Source organism: Cervus elaphus, chromosome 28 (genome assembly GCF_910594005.1).
Source record: "Cervus elaphus chromosome 28, mCerEla1.1, whole genome shotgun sequence".
NCBI lineage: Eukaryota > Metazoa > Chordata > Mammalia > Artiodactyla > Cervidae > Cervus > Cervus elaphus.
Window position 1 is genome coordinate 34,827,776 of NC_057842.1, and position 13,519 is coordinate 34,841,294.

General features: G+C 42.4%; 1 pseudogene; it reads left to right on the plus strand.

Moving 5' to 3' along the window:
- The first annotated feature begins 1,124 nt into the window (after nucleotides 1-1,124).
- Nucleotides 1,125-8,356, plus strand: LOC122685377 (annotated as a pseudogene).
- The last annotated feature ends 5,163 nt before the right edge of the window (nucleotides 8,357-13,519 follow it).

Consider the following 13,519-nt stretch of genomic DNA (forward strand, 5'->3'; position numbering starts at 1 on the left):
GAGGGCAGAATAAAAAAGTTAAGTTTTTTATATAATATTCATATCTTTCCATGTCTAGTTAATAGACAAGCAAATGTCTAGTTTTGAGGTTGGAAACAGAAATATAATTTGTTATGAATTCTAAATTTAAATCATATATTTGTAGCAATAGATTATTAAACATTGTTTTCTTTCAATTAAAAGAGAGAAGTCCTCTTTTTACCTTGATACTTCTTCATATTAAGAACATCAGGAGAAGCAAATCGAGTCAAAGGAGGTGAAGCTCCTATACTAGGTTGACTAGTGTTAGGCACACAGATGTGTTTGACTCTTTGTGATCCTGTGGACTATAACCCATGAGGCTCCTCTGTCCATGGAATTCTCCAAGCAAGAAAACTGGAGAGGGTAGCCATTCTCTTCTTCACGGGATCTTCCCAACCCAGGGATGGAACCTGGGTCTCCTGCATTGCAGGCAGATTCTTTTACCGCCTGAGCCACCAGCGAGGCCCCACTAGGTTGCCTAGTTGACTAGGTTGAGTAGTGTTCCCCCCAGTTGATGTCCACCTAGGACTTCAGATCTTGTTTCAGAAGTCCACCCTCCAGAAGTACGGTCTTGCAGATGTAATTAGTTAAAATTAGGTCATGTTAGATTAGGAAGGGCCCTACTCCAATGATTAGTGTCCTTATAAGGAGAAAGATCTGAAATGCTGACAGGGAAGAATACTGTGTAAAACAGGGGTAGAGATCGGAGTGGGGCATCTCCAGGCCAAGGAGGACCAAGGGCTGCTGATGACCCCCGGAGGCAAGGAAGAGGCAAGGAAGGATTCTTCCCTAAAATTTTGAAAGCACAGTCCTGTTCACACCTTGGCTTTGAACTTCTAGCCTCCAGTGTTACCAAACCAGTTTCCTTGGCCCAACAGATAGCAAGCCAAACACCAAGATGTCAATGTTTGCAGCAGAGAGTTTATTCATGAGGCAGCCAACTGAGGAGATAGGAGAGCAATCTCAGACCCACCTTCGTGAAGATGGGGGACTTGGGACATTGATGGGTGAGGAGTATAGGATGGTCAGAGGTGGAAAGGAAAGTGACTGCAGAGGGGAAAAGGTGACATAACCATTTTCCGGCGCAGGCGCAACTGACCTACATGCCTCTTCCTGGGACACATGCAAATCCAGGGGAAGTTAGTGTAAAATGTGGAGAAATCTGGGGCTTTGACATCAAAAGGTCACCTACTGGCAAGCAAGTCTATACGGTGCAGATGCAGGTCAGCCCTGTTGGTTCTATTTAGTTTCAACCAGTTTTGTTGTGTTACAGGCAGAAGGTTTTTTAAAATAAACTGTTCCCTTATCTGCTGTTCTGTAAAGACAAACCATATGAGCCTTGTTTCTGTAGTGTAGTGGTTATCACGTTCGCCTCACATGCCAGAGGTCCCTGGTTCAAAACTGGGTGGAAACAGACTTTCAGAAACCTAAGGGTCTCTGTTAGTCACTAATTTCTATTAACACTATGGGGCACGGTTTCAGGTTTTTTTTTTTTTAACTCTATGAAGCACTGTTTCATAAGATTTGTGAGCAAACACATTTTGCTGTTTTCAGCTACCCATGGTAGCCTCAGAAACTAATCCAGCACCCTTAAGCAAATTGGAGGTGAGGAATAACTTGGCTTCTTTGTCCCCAGCAAACCTCCTTCTCACTCTTGCTTACTTATTTGTTGATGGGTTTTTCATTCCAGTGCTCTAAATGGCACCTGGGAAAGCATGTTTCAGAGGATGAAAGACTCTGAGGTCCTGTCAGACGCTGCAGCACCTAGTCTGGGAAGGCTTTCAGGGCAAGTGGAAACTTCCCAGTAGTTTTGAAAGAACTAAGGCCACTTCTGTCCGGAGTAAAGGCTTTCAAACAAACAAGAGCTGCAGCTCCCCTCCTACCTCCAAACAAGTCCCTCAGCTCAAAGAGTCCCTGACACTGGGACACATTTGGACGTTTGCTCATTTGTCATGTTCCTTTGTCATCACTTCCTGCACCGCCCATGGGTCTCCTGAGTTTTTCTCCCAGGAAACTGGTCCTTCAAACTTGCAGGTTTGATTTTCAGTGCAGAGGACACACAACTAAAACTTGCCTCTAGAACTTTATTGAGAATCTTCTCAACAAACATCCAGGCTCCTAATCTTCCTGTAGAACTTGGTTGAAGCCATATTGCCTCCTCATCTTGCCTGGTAAAAATAAGAATAAATAAACTAAAATAAATAAATAAATAAATAAACTCATTTCACCAGCGTAGGGTACTAATATGGCTATCTTTTCCCTATTAATGGTTAAATTTTAGCAGACTGTAGCTCATATACCTTCTGAGGAGTATTTGGCTATACTTCCTTTTGCATTCTCCTCTCCCTGTGGATTGGTCTAAAAATGTGGGGTGATTCAATTCAAGGCGGGTGAGTTCTGCCTTTGTAACAAGGAGACACTAGCAGTGTGGCCAGTGGGGGCTTGCAGCCACTGCTCCCTCACGCGCGCCCACCAGTGGCCGTCGCCCTGTACTGCAGGGAAAGCCCCCTTGGGGTCGGTGCTGTCCTTTCCCACCAGCCAACTTTGGTCTAAGCCACTCTGGTCCACCCTGCGACCTAGAAAATACCTGGGAATTTTAGGAAAGGGATTTGGAGTTGGGCTTTCCCTTCCAGAAGTATAAAAATTAAAATGACACTTCCCAGAGCTCTGAAAAGAGAGGAGACCTTTTCTGAGTCACATAAAGTAAAAGGTCCAGTTATACATGTTTCCTAGGGTAATGGGCACTTAATCAATTTTCTGTAATAAAAAAGATAATTTAGTTTCTCCTCTTTTAGCCAAAAGGAAGCAAACAGTTTTTTAAAATTTCACCTCACTTCTTTTCCTAACACAGTGACCATACTAAGTCAAACATCCTCAACAAATCATTTATTTTATTTAAAAATACTTTAAAATAAATGAAAATAGTACATACTTATTGCAGAATAGTTGAAAAAGATCAGGTATTTCAAAGTGAAAAAAGCCAAGTGACACTTGTCAGTCTGACATCCTAACTACTACCAGGACAGCATCCCTCACTTTTCTGTTTGAGCTCAGCCCAAGTAGGGTGAGCATCCAACATCTTAAAATGCCCAAACTTGGAAAGAAACCCTGCTCTTGTCTGCGAGAAGGAAATCAAGCTGCCTGTGTCTGTGAGTGCTCCCCTGGTGGCAAGAGAGAGACCAGAGAAGCAGAAACTAAGGAAGCACATGGTTAATGAAATCATCAACCTAACAGAAAACTCATGACTCTTGTATATAATAATAATTGTAAAACTCCAGGTGGTAGAAATCTTTGATTACAGTAGGCATTCTCGTGAATTGCAACCTCCACGTGATTCTCTCTGATAAGGATTCAGTGAACTTGCAGAATTCTGGTCCCCTTACCCTATCAATTTCTTCCTTCTGAGGAAAAATGACTTGGTGATAAGAGATTAGCTAAATCTGCTTTAGGATTGTTGCTGATGATGTTCATGGAAACATGTGATTTTCTCCAAGTTTTTAATTTTTCTTTAATCCAATTGAGGGACCGGTCCATCATCTGTGACTTTTCATCACACTGCTGCTGGTCACCAGTTAATCTGTTCTAATTACACTAAGCTGATAGCTGGAATGTGGATGATTCATAATTGAGTCTCAAATGCCTGCATGACTGAGAGTCCAGCTAATAGAAATGTATAGGCCTCAAATACCACCGGTGTAAACATATGTGCAACCTCCCTCCCTTGGATTCACACAACAGGCCACAATTAAATTGATAATTAATCTAAGCTAATATCAATTTACAATTAAAAGAATAGCATTGCAAACAGCAAGCAGCTGAAGAAAACATTGATATATGATTTTTTAAAAAGTGTGTTTAAGTGTAGAAATTCCAACTATGTGTGTATCTTGTTCTGTTTACAACATTTTGCTTATTAAACATGAGTTTCAGGAAAGCAGGGACTTTCCAGTTGTTTGTTTTGTTCAGATGTACTCCCAGGGCCTAGACCAACGCCTGGCAACAGTAGATGTTGAGTGAATGAATACACTTCACATGATTACAATCACCCTGCATGACAACCAAATCTCCCAGTAGGAACCTCCACCAACAAGCAGCGTTTATTAGAATATGAAAATTCAAGTCTATGGAATTATACTTTATTTGCCCCATAGAGTTATTCCTCAGCCCACTGTGGCCCTCCCTACTCATGTCTGTCTGTGAGCCCTACTTTGAAAATCACAAATCTAGACTCTGTAAGCCCTGCTACGGTTGTTTCCCAGCATCCATAGGATTGATTCCAAGACCTCTGCAGATACCAAAATCCTTGGATGCTCAAGTCCCTTATATAAAAGTGTGCTGTATACAGTTGGTCTCTAATGAGTGAGTTCTGCATCCTCATGATTGGTAGAATCCGAAGATGCTGAACCCAGGGACATGAAGGACAAACTGTCCTCCCCAGGTGATGCATATGTGTATTTAAGTTTGAGAAGCACTGCTTTAAGGACTGCAGTATAGGGTGGTGACTCCAGTCAACAACATTGTATTGTATCCTTGAAAGTTGCTAGGAGAGTAGATCTTAAGTGTTTTTACCACACACACACATACACATGCACACACACATATACAATCCATGTGACATGATGGATGTGGTAAATAACTTTATTGAGGTAATCATTTTGCAAGTTATATGCACATTAACTTGTCACTTACATCTTCAGTTGAATTTAGTCAGTCAGTCATGTCTGACTCTTTGTGACCCCATGGACTGCAGCACACCAGGTCTCCCTGTCCTTCACCATCTCCCGGAGCTTGCTCAAACTTATGTCCATTGAGTCGGTGATGCCATCCAACCGTCTCATCCTCTGTTGTCCCCTTCTCCTCCTGCCTGCAATCTTTCTCAGCATCAGCGTCTTTTCCAATGAGTCAGTTCTTCGCAACAGGTGGCCAAAGTATTGGAGTTTCAGCTTCAGCATCAGTCTTTCCAATGAATATTCAGGACTGATTTCCTTTAGGATTGACTGGTTGGATCTCCTTGAAGTCCAAAGGACTCTCAAGAGTCTTCTCCAACACCTCAGTTAAAAGCATCAATACATCTTGAACCTTAAGGACTTCCCTGTAGCTGAAATGGTCAAGAATCTGCCTGAGATGCAGGAGACAAGGGTTTGATACCTGGGTTGGGAAGTCCCTCTAGAGAAGAGAATGGCAATCCACTCCAGTATTCTTGCCTGGAGAATTCCATGGACTGAAAAGCCTGGTGGGCTACAGTTCATGGGGTCGCAAAGAGTCAGACACTACTGATAGACGAACACACACAATTGTCTGTCAATTATATCTCGATATAACCAAGAGGAAACTACTGCAATCACTGGCGTTACAACAGTCAGCTCTGATCCCTTGGCCCTGCACCAGCCAACTCCGAACAGAGGCAATAGAGACACGTAAGTGACTGGAGTGGGTCTCGAGTTAGTCCATCAATCAACAAGTGCTTATCACTCTAGGCGCCATGCCTTTAGTTCCCTGTGTTTCTCCCCCAACTACTACACAAAAGTCTCACTGTTTGTCACATGGAGTGTGAAACTGTGAGTCACCTCAGTAAAGACATCATTCAACCCCTTTATTTTGCCTGTGAGGAACAAAATTGTGAATGGCCTCAGGTCTATAGAACAGACTAAAATCCAGGTTTTTGTTTACATAACATTTTATCCTTCCTCTGTGTAAAACTCAAGAGAGATATGGTTAGATCTGACCCCTACACATATGACCAGACACCTGAAGTAGGGAGAGCTTGTCTCCAGAAGACTTGAGGGAAGTAACATGTGTTACTTGGGATGTAACACTTGGACTCCTTACATTCACCTCCTATCATGGATGAGAGAGCATTTAAAGAGAAGGTTGAGAATGGATATATGTATATGTATGGCTGAGTCATTTGCTGTCCACCTGAAACTCACAACATTGTTAATAAGCTATACTCCCATACGAAATAAAAAGTTTAAAAAATAAAAATAAAGGATTAAAGGGCAGGTCAGATTTTTGACAGGAAGAAATGGGTAGAAGGGAGAGTAGCTCAGGTCTCAAGGTCTTCCCAGAGATGAGGCCACAGAGGTTGTGTGTGGAGACAGTGAGTGCGTCACTTAGCAGGGGTTGAGGAGACTAGACTGTAGAGTTCAGGTCACGTTGTGGAGAATGTCAACTCTAAGCTTGGAACAGGAAGGCACTGACTTTGGAAATAATCTTTAAAGCCCTCCCAGATTGTTTTTCCCAAAGCCAAACTCTGTCTCTCATCTTTGGCTCAGAGCTTGTCAAGGAAAGTCACTTTTTGCTTCTTAAGTGTTGTTGGTTTCTTCCTTCCAATTGCTCTTCCGCACGTTTACTAGCTGTTTTTAAACTCCACTTGGCTGTGTTGCCTACTGCTCAAAATATTTTGAGAACTTAAAATAGAGGACAAAGGTAAGGCTGCTAAGCCTGCCATTTGGTGCCCCCTGCAACCTGACCCCCACTTTCCTCTCTGATTTGATTCCCCGTGACCTGCTCTAGAGCTCCCTGCCCTCACCAAGCTGGAGAATCCACTGCTTTACAGTAAATTAAACACATTTCCGCCTATGGTCACAGCCTCCGCTGAAACAGCATGTCTCTTCTAAGTCCATGAGTCTCATCTTCCTCTTGCATCTAGCTCCTCCAAGATTTCCTTGATTCACCCCACTATAACCATCAGCTACTGTCTCTTGTAAATCTATGGCTGATTCATATCAATGTATGACAAAACCCACTGAAATGTTGTGAAGTAATTAGCCTCCAACTAATAAAAAAATAAAAAAAAAAAAAACCTTTGCAATTTTCCCTATTATTCAAATGGCAACTGATTTATTTTTTCATTAAGCTGAAATTTGTTGGATGCTTGCTGTGTGTCAGTTCCTAAGGAGATAAGTGCCGAATTCCAGCCCTGGAAGAGCTGACAATCTAGCCGGGGAAAGAGTCACTCTTATAAGAGTATGAGAGATGTAGTGATAGTGGTGAAATTGAGTAATGTGAAAGCAACCAAGATAAAGTAATGAGAGGGATGAAGAATGAAAGGAAAGGAGACAGGGGAGAAGGAAGGGAAAGCGAAGGGGAGAGGGGGGATGCGAAGGCTTTTTGGTAACTGATTTCCCAGTTTAGCTTTGAAGGATGAGTCATAGTCACAAAGGGGTGATGGGATGGGGAAGGATGAGTCCATGTGAAGTCTTGCAGGTGACACTGGCAAATTTGAAGAATCACTTAAGTTAACTTAGCAGGTACTTGTTGCTGATGATACTCGTGGAAATGTGTGTTTTGCTCCATGCTTTTAGGAACAATTTTTCTTTAATCCAATTGAGGGGCAGGTGCATCATCTGTGAGTTTTTTGTCACATTGCTGCAGGTCCCCAGTTAATCAGCTCTACTTTGAGCTGATAGTTGGAAAACTGCTTCAAAAATCAGCCAATATTAAAATTCTTCCATGAAACAAATTGTTTTAAAACAGAGCCTGTGGGTGGACCTTGCGACTTTGGGGTTCGAGCTATCCAGTGACCACGTGGTGTTACGAGGTGGTCGTACACAAGTCTTAAGGCCACAATGTTGCAGACATAGTCCCCCAGGCTAAGCCCTCCAACCCCAGTAACCCCCAAGTCTTCTTCAACATGGACATCGGAGGGGAGCAAGTTGGTTGAATTGTCTTAGAATTGTTTGCAGATATTATACCAAAACTGCAGAAAATTTTCGTGCATTGTATACAGGAGAAAAAAACATTGGACCCACCACTGGGAAACCTCTCCGTTTCAAAGGATGTCCTTTACATCGAATTATTAAGAAATTGATGATTCAGGGTGGAGACTTCTCAAATCAGAATGGGACAGGTGGAGAAAGCATTTGTGGTGAAAAACTTGAAGGTGAAAATTTCCATTATAAGCATGACAAGGAGGGATTGCTGAGCATGGCCAACGCGGGCAGCAACATCAACGGCTCCCAGTCCTTCATCACCACGGTTCTGACTCCGCACTTGGATGGGAAGCACGTGGTATTTGGCCAAGGGATTAAAGGAATGGGTGTGGCAAAGATTCTGGAAAATGTGGAGGTGAAAGGTGAAAAACCTGCCAAATTGTGTGTTATTGCAGAATGCAGAGAACTGAAAGAAGGTGATGATTGGGAAATATTCCCAAGGGATGGATCTTGTGACAGTCACCCAGATTTCCCCGAGGACATGGATGTGGATTTAAAAGACATAGATAAAATTGTATTAATATCAGAAGACTTAAAAAACATTGGAAATACATTTTTCAAATCCCAGAACTGAAAGACGGCCATTAAAAAAATACAAAAAGTTTTAAGGTATGTGGAAGGCTCTAGGGCTGCCGCTGAGGATGCAAATGGAGCGAAGCTGCAGCCTGTCGCTTTGAGCTTACAAACTGGAGATGTCCGATTGGCAGGGTGCAGTCGATAGCTGTTTGGAGGCCCTTGAAATAGACCCATCAAATACCAAAGCACTGTACCGTAGAGCCCAATGATGGCAAGGATTAAAAGAATATGTTCAAGCATTGGCTGATTTTAAGAAAGCTCAGGAGATAGCACCAGAAGATAAAGCTATCCAGGCAGAATTGCTGCAAGTCAAGCAAAAGATACACAGAAAGATAAAGAGAAGGCAGCTTATGCAAAAATGTTTGCTTAATGAGGAATTCAGTTTTGCTTAAGTGTGCGTTGATTGCATATGCGAGGAAGACAGAACAAATGGTTTGTCTGTTCTGGGTGATCCCTCCTGTGCTACCTCTGATACTTTGGTTCCCCATGTTTACCGGAATATGGATAGGGGCTTACTCTTAATACACCAGTGTTACAAACCTACAGTGGCGTCAATTCCCTTGTCAGTGGCTCTCTGCGTTATTCAAAGGATAATGGTGTCTCCAGCCTGTTTTTTAAACTCCTAAAGACACGCCATGTTTGAATAAACAGATAAAAGCTTGAAAAAAAAAAAACAAGCAGAACCTGTGTCTTTTTTTCATTAAACTATAGATGATTGTGATATCGAACTGCTGAGGACTTTTTACTCCTCTTCAATCTATGACTCTATTACTACTGTAATAAAATTCTATCCTTTTGGCAAGCATTTACTGAGTATGGTGTTGGACTCCTCTTCTTCTGCGTGAGCTCCTTCCAACTTCCTCTGGGTGCAACTAGCCGGGCACCACCTGCCCACAGCTTTTCTGCTGTCCATGAGGTGGGGCCTCTGGGATGTCTCATACATGCACAGCTCAGAAACATAAGGGAGACCAGTGGACGATGGGATCCAGAGATGAAGTCTTCTTTCTTCCTCTCTCAGAAGATTATTTTGAGATACAGTTTCTACACTTAGAGAAGGATGGTCTTCAACAATCAGGCCAACATTTGCCCTCTGAACCCCTTTCCCTCACTTTTGCGCTTCTGGGATTTCTTTCACCAGTAAAGTAGTTACATTTACAAGCCTTTGTCTCCAGAATTCCCTGGCAGTCCAGAGTGGTTAGGACTCTGAGCTTTCATTGCTGAGGGCACAGGTTTGATTCCTAGTTAGGGAACTAAGATTTCCACAAGCCATGTGGCCAAATAAAGAAACAATAATAGTTACTAGCAAACAAAAATCCCTTTATCTCAGTCTCTGCTTTCCTGGGACTCCAGGTTAGAGAAGCCTTTATTTACTATGTGCCAGGAACTATTCTAGACTCTTGAGCTGTAAGGAAGAGAGACTGAAGTTTAATCACGGAAAAGCTGTGTTTATTATCTTCATGAGGAATGTGAAACACAAATTGCATCATTTGTGTATATGCAGATATTTTATTTTAAAAATTTTTTCCCCAGTGGCCTCTGCTAAGGGAAGAATTGAAAAAAAAAAAGGGGGGGGGGTTATTAGAATAGAACACTAAAAAAGCTACATGATGTATGATTAGGGAGTATGGGCCTATGTAACTATGAAAGTGAAAGTTGCTCAATTGTGTCCAACTCTTTGCAACCCCATGGACTGTACAATCCATGGAATTCTCCAGGCCAGAATACTAGAGTGGGTAACCTTTCCCTTCTCCAGGGAATCTTACCAACCCACGAATTGAAACCAGGTCTCCTGCATCACAGGCAGATTCTTTACCAGCTGAGCCACAAGGGAAGCCCAATGTAACTATGTGACTATGGAGAAACAGAAAACAAAAAAGATATTGGCCTTGTAGAATAATCCAAGGTAACTGATTAGGTTAGAGCTGTGGATCTCAAAGTGTGGTCCTCAGACCACCAATATCAGCATCACCTAGGAACTGGCAGAGGATGAGATGGTTAGATGGCATTACTGACTCAACAGACATGAATTTGAGCAAACTCTGGGAGCTAGTGAAGGACAGGAGCCTGGCAGGCTGCAGTCCATGGGGTCACTAAGAGTTGGACACAACTTAGCAACTGAACAACAGGAACTTGTTAGTGATGCAAATTCTCAGGTACCACTCCAGACTTACTTAAGCAAAAGCTCTGGAGGATGGGGACCAGCAACAGGTGTTTTAACAAGCCCTCCAGGGAATTCTGATAGCGCTAAAGTTTGAAGTTTGGTAAATAATTATTTTCAAGGAAATTAATTTCTAATTTTCAAATTAAAATTAAAAAAAAAAAAGAATAATCCAAGGTAGTGCGACCATAAGTTTTTCCTAAATGTGTTTTATTTCTCACCTTTTATTTCAGTTGTAGATATTTCTTTTCTGCATTCCCACCCCCAATCTCAACTCCTTTCCCCTTAATAATCAATTATTTTTTTCCCTTCAGAATGCTTACGTTTAAACAGCTGGTATGTATTTCCATGAGGCTCTAACTTTCTTCACCGAGGAACGATCAGAATGTCTAATCATTAGGTTATATTTTAGGAAGACTGAGCACCCGTTCAAAGTTAAACCTCAAAACTGAATGTCTATTCTCACCTATTTTGAATGCTGAGTGGCTTAGATCACACAGTTCCCATATTAATGACATTATACATTTTCTTTCAAGCACAGTTGAAATTGATCATTAATGAAGAAACTGTTTTCATTTCTGAAGGCTCTGAAAATATGTCAGAGGAAAGATAGTTAACATTCATCTTATCAGTCATTTTAAAGTATCCCACAGTGAAGAGTATGTGCCATTATTTCTCCTATTCCTGAAGGATCTCCCGAGCTTGCATACCTCTGATCTCCTGAAAGTTTTAAAACACAGCATCCTAGCTCCCCTGCCCCTACTATCTCCACCTTGAAATTTCTCTCCTCGAACAAGAGCATTTTCTACATCCTCTTGGTGAATCTCTGCTTGAACACAGCTGGTCATGTGGGGCTCCATGCAATTTCATCCTCCTTGGGTCCATTTGTCACTATGAAAAAGAACACCACAGAAATGCCACTTAACTATGCTGTTCTTAGGGGAAGCATCCCCTGGTGACTATTCCAAATCATTGCCAATACCATCCAATCATGCAGAAAAGTCACAAATAGGAGATATTCGTGCAGCCAGGCTTCCTAAATTTGTTCTCAGGCAAACGTGGTATTGATGTACCAAAAATGTGACTGGCTCATCTTTGGATAAAATAACCAGTGTTACTCTCTTCTCCCTAGCCTCAAGTTGGCTGGGTTTTGATGCCAGTTTTAAATTCTGGCTCTTGTAAAAAAAAAAAAAAAAAATCAATCATCTTGCAAACAGAAGTGCTTCCACTTCTCAGAAAGTAGCAGGAGGCTCTACTTATAAAGGGAAGGATTCAAAAAACTAAATTGTGGTTGCCACCTTAAAATAAGGGTTAGCATTTAATGCAATAAATTTTGGCAAGAGTTTGACTGGTTTCGTTCCTGCCCAGAGCTGTTGTTTGCTGTGCCTGCTTTATTCCTAGCCTCTTTTTCAAAGCAGAGCCCCCGCTGCTTTTTGTGTCCCTTGGAAGGCAGGGGTCCTATCCTTTCAGCTTCTTGAACTGAATTGAAACTTATGGTTTGGTACCAGAAAATGTATTTCCTGCCCCCCCCCCCCCTTTTTTTACATTCTGGAATGTATAAAAATGAAAGTTAAAGTCTTAGTGACTATTTAATAACCACATGAACATTTCCTGCAGAAGGACTAGTGTTATAGGTGGTGGCGGCTTAGTTGCTAGGTTGTGCCCAACCCTTGTGACCTCATGGACTGTAGCCCATCTGGCTCCTCTGTCCATGGGACTCTCCAGGCAAGAATATTGGAGTTGGTTGCCATTTCCTTCCCCAGGGGATCTTCCTGATTTCAGGCAGCCTCCTGTATTGCATTGCAGGCAGATTCTTTACTGACTGAGCCACCAAGGAAGTAGAGAATTATCTAAAACTCATTGTTACATAAGTGGCTTATTTTTGCATAACTGCAACTTCAGGGCAGACTTGCCCAAAGGGCCACATTTCTAGGGGTTGTGTGACTAGGGAATAGCTGTCTAATTTTCAGCTAATAAAATTTGGAGACACTTTGGAAATTTCTGCTTACAGACTGGAAATTGCTTTGAAATTACTTCTTTTGTCCTAAATACTGTAAGTTCTGACCTCATGCACACTTTGTATCACAAGTCAGGCTTTGGGTCCTTATTGTCACCTAGCTCCCGCCTGGGACAGGAGCTTTAGTGGGGCGCAGGTCACTTGTCAGGACCAGAGAACCCCTTTGCCACCCTTTGCTGCCTTTGTGCTCCTGATTCCTCTTTCCCCCCAGGTCAAGCACGTGAAGCCTGTCATTTCAGCGGATCCAAACCCTACGCTTTCATCCGGACTCATATTAGCAGTCTTGTTTCCTTGTAGGAAGGGGTCTGTACCCTTTTCTCACCTGGGTAAATGCTAGGATTGAATACATTGCCTCTCTCCATCTTCTTATCCTGCCCTTCCCCAAGAGAGAAGTAGGGGCAGTTTGGTTCAGACTTACATCTATGGAGTTTGAGCCAAGTCACATGGTGGAAAAGTAACTGGCCCCTGAAGCCAGGTTCAGGCTCCATCCATTCGTCTTTTTTCACTCCTCTGGTCAGATGCAGGGGGTTTCTCCTCTCTCTTTCTGGATCCAGGCAGAGGGCGTGCTCCTCTGCTTTCTGCCCTCAAACAGTAATCACTCCTGGATGGGGCCAAGGTTCATAGCAGATGGTCCTTCTCTTTACACTGGTTGAGATGACAGCATTCAAAATCTGCCCTTCCAATGTACTTGATTGCTGGAGAGAGCATAGCCATGGTTTCTATGATGAACAGCTGAGCTAAAGTCGTCATAAGAACAGCCTGACCTACAGAAATCTTTGGCATTGGTGACTGACTGTGGTGTCCTTAGAATGGAAGTAAATGGACATTCCACTAAAGTCTTACAAGTAGAAAATCCTGAGATCTGATAAACAGATGTCTGACTTGAATCACACCATAATGGAGTCACATTCTTTCAACCAACTTTGATCCTTTTGACAAATACAGAGCCTCTTGGATGAAGGATCCCTTAAAAGAGGAATCCTTAAATGTTGAGTTACCTAAGGGAAAAACCCTGCTACATAGGCAAAGTTT